General features: G+C 36.7%; 1 non-coding gene across 1 annotated transcript; it reads left to right on the top strand.

The window, feature by feature from the left end:
* The first annotated feature begins 264 nt into the window (after positions 1-264).
* On the top strand, positions 265-394 carry LOC136124030 (small nucleolar RNA SNORA70). Its single transcript, XR_010655971.1, has one exon. It is a non-coding gene; the product is annotated as a small nucleolar RNA SNORA70 (small nucleolar RNA).
* The last annotated feature ends 6,413 nt before the right edge of the window (positions 395-6,807 follow it).

Raw genomic sequence — 6,807 nt, 5'->3', positions numbered from 1 at the left:
TTTCATTAGTAATAATCTAAGTTCCCCATTCTGTGGTTTAATTTTAGGGTCAATTTATTAAATATTTATTTAATCTGATTTTTATAATAAATATGTATGCAGTAATAATTATTTGTCTAAATATATTCTTGCTTGATTCCCATAGGTTTACTGAATTGCTCTGCTTTTCATTATTTTCTGGTTTATTTGCAATCATTTTCTTTTGCATTTACTTACTAGAGATTATTTAATATTATCTAGTATTCTGTGGTTATTTTGGAGAATCTTAATTTTTAAAAGTATAAATCTCTCCCCATGGGGGCCCAGTGTGCAATGGCTGCAAACAGCAGCCTCCTCGGTAGTGTATGCAGCCTGTTACCTGCATGGGTTGCCCCAAGGGACCTTAGAGACAGCCCTTTCCAGTGGACATTCATGACTGGCATGCTGTTCCCAATCTAGGCTCCAGACAGGTATGCCCGCTGCCTTTGGAAAGCCCCAGGACACAGTGGCCAGGGTCCACAATGGCCAAGTCATAATGGCCATCAGCACTAAGCTGCAGAACAAGGAGCATGTGATTGAGGTCCTCTATAGGGCCAAGTTCAAGTTCCCTGGCCATCAGAAGATCTACATCTCCAGGAAATGGGGATTTACTACGTTTAATGCAGATGAATTTGAAAACATGATGGCAGGAAAGCAGTTCAGCTTGGAAGGCTGTGGGGCCAACTACATCCTTAATTGTGGCCCTCTGGACAAATGGCGGGCCCTGCACTCATGAGTGCCTTGGTGCTGCCCCCTCCTTACTCGTGCCCACCAATAAATCCTACTTTCCTGTGGAAAAAAAAAAGTATATATCTCCTTTGATCATGTTTCTATTCTTGATTTTTAAGTTTCATCAAATTATAACATAAAATATCTACCCTTTTGGAACTAAATACGGGTATCTTTGTAATCAAGTATATGATAGGTTTTTGTAAGGGAAATATGGATAAAAGAAAAATGTGCATTATCTATAGAGATGAAAATTGCATACATGTAACATTTGTACACACAATCATTTAAGGTTTATTTTTTTTTTTAACATCTTTATTGGGGTATAATTGCTTTACAATGGTGTGTTAGTTTCTGGTTTATAACAAAGTGAATCAGCTATACATATACATATGCTCCCATGTGTCCCTTGCGTCTCCCTCCCTCCCACTCTCCCCATCCCACCCCTCCAGGCTGTCCCAAAGCCCCGAGCTAATATCCCTGTGCCTTGCGGCTGCTTCCCCCTAGCTATCTACCTTACTACGTTTGTTAGTGTGTATATGTCCATGACTCTCTCTCGCCCTGTCAAAACTCACCCTTCCCCCTCCCCATATCCTCAAGTCCGTTCTCCAGTAGGTCTGCGCCTCTATTCCTGTCTTATACCTAGGTTCTTCATGACATTTTTTTCCCTTAAATTCCATATATATGTGTTAGCATACGGTATTTGTCTTTTTCTTTCTGACTTACTTCACTCTGTATGACAGACTCTAGGTCTATCCATCTCATTACAAATAACTCAATTTCATTTCTTTTTAAGGCTGAGTAATATTCCATTGTGTATATGTGCCACATCTTCTTTATCCATTCGTCCGATGATGGGTACTTAGGTTCTTTCCATCTCCGGGCTATTGTAAATAGAGCTGCAATGAACATTTTGGTACATGACTCTTTTTGAATTTTGGTTTTCTCAGGGTATATGCCAAGTAGTGGGATTGCTGGGTCATATGGTAATTCTATTTGTAGTTTTTTAAGGAACCTCCATACTGTTCTCCATAGTGGCTGAACCAATTCACATTCCCACCAGCAGTGCAAGAGTGTTCCCTTTTCTCCACACCCTCTCCAGCATTTATTGTTTCTAGATTTTTTGATGATGGCCATTCTGACTGGTGTGAGATGATATCTCATTGTAGTTTTGATTTGCATTTCTCTAATGATTAATGATGTTGAGCATTCTTTCATGTGTTTGTTGGCATTCTTTATATCTTCTTTGGAGAAATGTCTGTTTAGGTCTTCTGCCCATTTTTGGATGGGGTTGTTTGTTTTTTTGTTATTGAGTTGCATGAGCTGCTTGTAAATTTTGGAGATTAATCCTTTGTCAGTTGCTTCATCTGCAAATGTTTTCTCCCATTCTGAGGGTTGTCTTTTGGTCTTGATTATGGTTTCCTTTGCTGTGCAAAAGCTTTGAAGTTTCATTAGGTCCCATTTGTTTATTTTTGTTTTTATTTCCATTACTCTAGGAGGTGGGTCAGAAAGGGTCTTGCTGTGATTTATGTCATAGAGTGTTCTTCCTATGTTTTCCTCTAAGAGTTTGATAGTTTCTGGCCTTACATTTAGGTCTTTAATCCATTTTGAGCTTATTTTTGTGTATGGTGTTAGGGAGTGATCTAATCTCATACTTTTACATGTACCTGTCCAGTTTTCCCAGCACCATTTATTGAAGAGGCTGTCCTTTCTCCACTGTACATTCCTGCCTCCTTTATCAAAGATAAGGTTTCCATATGTGCGTGGGTTTATCTCTGGGCTTTCTATCCTGTTCCACTGATCTATCTTTCTGTTTTTGTGCCAGTACCATACTGTCTTGATTACTGTTGCTTTGTAGTATAGTCTGAAGTCAGGGAGCCTGATTCCTCCAGCTCCTTTTTTCGTTCTCAAGATTGCTTTGGCTATTCGGGGTCTTTTGTGTTTCCATACAAATTGTGAAATTTTTTGTTCTAGTTCTGTGAAAAATGCCAGTGGTAGTTTGATAGGGATTGCATTGCATCTGTAGATTGCTTTGGGTAGAGTCATTTTCACAATGTTGATTCTTCCCATCCAAGAACATGGTATATCTCTCCATCTATTTGTATCATCTTTAATTTCTTTCATCAGTGTCTTATAATTTTATGCATACAGGTCTTTCGTATCCTTAGGTAGGTTTATTCCTAGATATTTTATTCTTTTTGTTGCAATGGTAAATGGGAGTGTTTTCTTGATTTCACTTTCAGATTTTTCATCATTAGTATATAGGAATGCCAGAGACTTCTGTGCATTAATTTTGTATCCTTCATTTAAGGTTTTGATGATGCATTATTTAAATCTTTTATGTTATTGCTATATATTTGGTTTTCTGTATAACTGGCATCTTACATTCTCAGAAGGGTATATTAAATCATCCACTAAACTTGTGCTTTTTTTAAGTTGCCCTGCATTTCCAATTAGTTATTACTTATTTGGCTTTTTGTCATTTGTTTATAAGTGGCTGGTATCTTCATGGATTTAAAATTTAGTAAGTACATGTTCCTCTTTCTCCTACAGAATGCTTTTGACCCTTATCTCCAATTTGATATTTATTTGCTATGTATGAATTTTTTTCATTTTCACTTGCTTGGCATATATTTGTTTAAGCCTTAGTTTTCACTTTTAGGCTAGTTTGTTATGGATGATATCTACCTTATTGACTTTTTTTAATATCCAGTCGGCCCTCCACATCGACATCAGATCGAATTCACGGATGTGGAACTCGGAAAGACCAAGCACCGCCTGTACTACTCTGTTTTATATAAGGAACTTAATTGGGCATCCATGGATTTTGGTATCACCGAGGGAGGGGGCATGTCCTGGAACCAACAGCCCGAGGATAATGAAGGGCAACTGTATGAATCTTATGGGCTGACACCCAAACTGACAACATCTGTATTTTGATAAGGGAGTCAGCCAATCCACATGTAGTGTAATAACTGACATTTGATTGTATTCCTGTCATTGGTACCTATTATCTGATTGTGTTTCTGCTCATTTATCTTTCACTTTTCCTAGTTCTTAAATTCAGTTCTGCTTTTCAATTTTGCCTGATCCTTCCCTTTCTTATCAACAATAAGTAAAGCCATATTTCTTCAGTCTTTCAAATTATGCTCTCACCCAGATGATTTATTCACCAACAGCTTTTCCATCAGAGTGAAACATTTTGAATATTTTCGCTTTGCTACTTCCTTCTTCTACAACATGAAAGCTTAATTTAGAATTATTTTACTTGCCTGATTTTATCTCTGATTATATTGCCAAAATATAAAATGCCTTAGTTCTGGGTTATTATATATTTTTCCTTACACACTTTATCTTCTGCCTCAATAATCATAACTTAATTACTAATTTTTACCTATAGTTATGATATTACCATCTGAATTTAAGCATAGATAATATAAGGTTTTTCACCAGCCACTGTTTGCCTCATGTATCTTTAAATATCTGTACTGATGCAATTGATATTTGGTTAGAGTACATATAGGAGTGAATATTTTCTGAGTTCTCACATGTCTAAATATGTCATACTTGATGTTGACAGTAAAGGGACATATTGGCTGGATAGAGGACTGGCTTTCTGTCATATTCTCTCAGTCTACAGATGTTCTTCCAATGTCCTTATCTTCTAGTATAGCAGATAACATAACTGTAAGTAGGATTTATTTGGGTCTGAAGGTCAGTAAAATAATCATTTATCCTGAGAATGTAGAAATATTACTGTTGTGCCTTAGAATGTCTTTAAAATTAATTTTTCTAGGAATTATTTTAAGTAAAAATTTTCTTCAATTTAAGGAAATTCTCTTATGTTCAATAACCATCTCTGCAATATTTGTCTGTTATATAATTTCTTTTATTTGCATATGAGATTTCCTTTACCTGTTCTACATGCCTGTTATTTTCCCTCATGAATTTCATTTCCATGTATATTACAGAGGGAAAAGTCACAATTTATATTTATATATTATTTGATCTTCCTCAATAATATTTCTATTCATAATAGTAAAAATCCTGTTTTTCAGTTAATCTATAAATTTAAAATTTGAAAATCTTGTGATTTCTTTTGGTTCAGAAAATCATTGTGCCTATTTGTGGGCTTTCTCATTACTATTATTTTTGTTACCTTTTTCACAATGAAATCCTGTCTTTTTCATTTAATGTACTTCAAGGAGAGACTTTTGTTCTGAATGTCTACCCTGAACATCCACCTTTATTGTTCATGCTAACACATCCTTTATTGAGCTGTAATTATCTTCTCTTCTTGATCATGATTTTGAGTTCAATAAGCCCTAATGTATACTTTCAGGATTCCTTTCTCACTGGTGAATGAATGACTAGAAGATGTGGAGGATTCTTCTCTAGGGAGCAGGTAGAGAAAAAGCTGGTAGAGATTTATTTCATTGTGAATGCACATGGAAGAATTTCATATCTCAAGTCTTCCTGGTATGTGTCAAAAGTCCTCCTCCAAGCAGTAAGCCTGGTGACAATCAACACACAAGAGCTGTTTACCAATAAATCAAATGGAGTCAGCAGGTTCTAGTAGGTCCTGCCAAGATAACACCCAGCCAATGGTAGGCACAGCCCCTTTCTGATGGAATTTACTGGATTCTGCATGCTGAGGCTTCAGGGAGTCTTGAAGTCCTCATTATTTGCCTGGGATCTGGAAGCAAAGCACAATCTCTCATCCACTGTAGACCCTATTCTTATACTCCATACAAAGAAGAAGGTACCACGTCTATTTTTTTTATAGAGGTACAGGGAGAAATGCTGAGGTCAGATGAATGATCTGGGTTCTGCCTAATTTCACCACCCTATAAAAGAATTTGGGAAGAATAATGGATACAGATGGCAACAAATAATAATGTTTTATATGCCCAGGCATTGCTGCGAGTTTTTGAAATATATTTCTTATTTAATTCTTATAATATATAATAACCTTGTATAATAGATCCATTTTATATGTTAGCAAATTGAGGCATTGAGGCATTACACAACTTGGCCAATGTTATGCTGCTGGTAGAGTAAAGGAAATAAGATTAAACCAAGGAGGTATAAATCATAATCAGAACCATCATGCTATATTATTTATTTCACTAGTTTCTTATCAGTTTATTTCTATCTGAACACAACATGCACAAAATGTAAACCCGTCATTTGTTTGTCTATTTTGCACATACTTCATCATAGGGAAAGAAAAGACTTTTGTTAGGACTTGGAAATATAAACAAGATGGCTCAAACATTTAAGAGCTTATAATCTAATGGGCTTGATAGAAAATACAATTAATTTTTAAACATTAATCCCAGTATTGACATACATAAGTGTGTGTGTAGAGGGAGAGAGAAAGTGAGAGAGAGGGAGAGTTTTATAAATTGACATAAAACATTTCCAAAATGTTTACAAAGCAGCTTATTTTACCACGTTAACTATTATCTACCTAAAGGATGCCAACAAATAGTTAAAAATGAAATGGATCATAGCAGCAGTGACTTGTTTACATATTATAAATTTTACTTTAGTGCATGGTTTCTCCACCTAGGTACTACTGGTGTTTTGGGCTGAACAGTGCTCTTGTGGGAGGGGCTGTACTGTGCACTGTAGAGTATTTAGCACTAACTCTATCCTCTACCCAGTATATGCTAGTAGCGCCAACTCCACAGCTGTGACAACCAAAAATGTCTCCAGACCTTGACAGATATCCCTTGGGGGAGAAACTGCCCTTGGTTAAGAACCATTGCTCGGGGCAGCATACCATCCTTAACTTCTCCCACATGGAGGGGGTTTCAACATCTGGAAAACAGCTCAAAGATATTGTTGTGTGTATTGTTAATGGGGAAACAGGACCTTGCACCAAGGCTACTCTTGACTGTTTCTCCCTGGTCTCACATCCCCTCTCTTCCCTAATTAACAACTGCTTGAATCTGCCCATTGGAACCCAGGGAAGATCATGGAGGCTGAATGAAGGCTGTTTCCTATAATCAAAGAAATGGAGGACACAGAAAGTCTTTGTGCCCAGGAGCCCCA

Source organism: Phocoena phocoena, chromosome 5 (assembly GCF_963924675.1).
Source record: "Phocoena phocoena chromosome 5, mPhoPho1.1, whole genome shotgun sequence".
Classification (NCBI taxonomy): domain Eukaryota; kingdom Metazoa; phylum Chordata; class Mammalia; order Artiodactyla; family Phocoenidae; genus Phocoena; species Phocoena phocoena.
The sequence above is the reverse complement of the archived record's forward strand: the minus strand, read 5'-3'. Positions and strand labels throughout refer to the sequence as shown.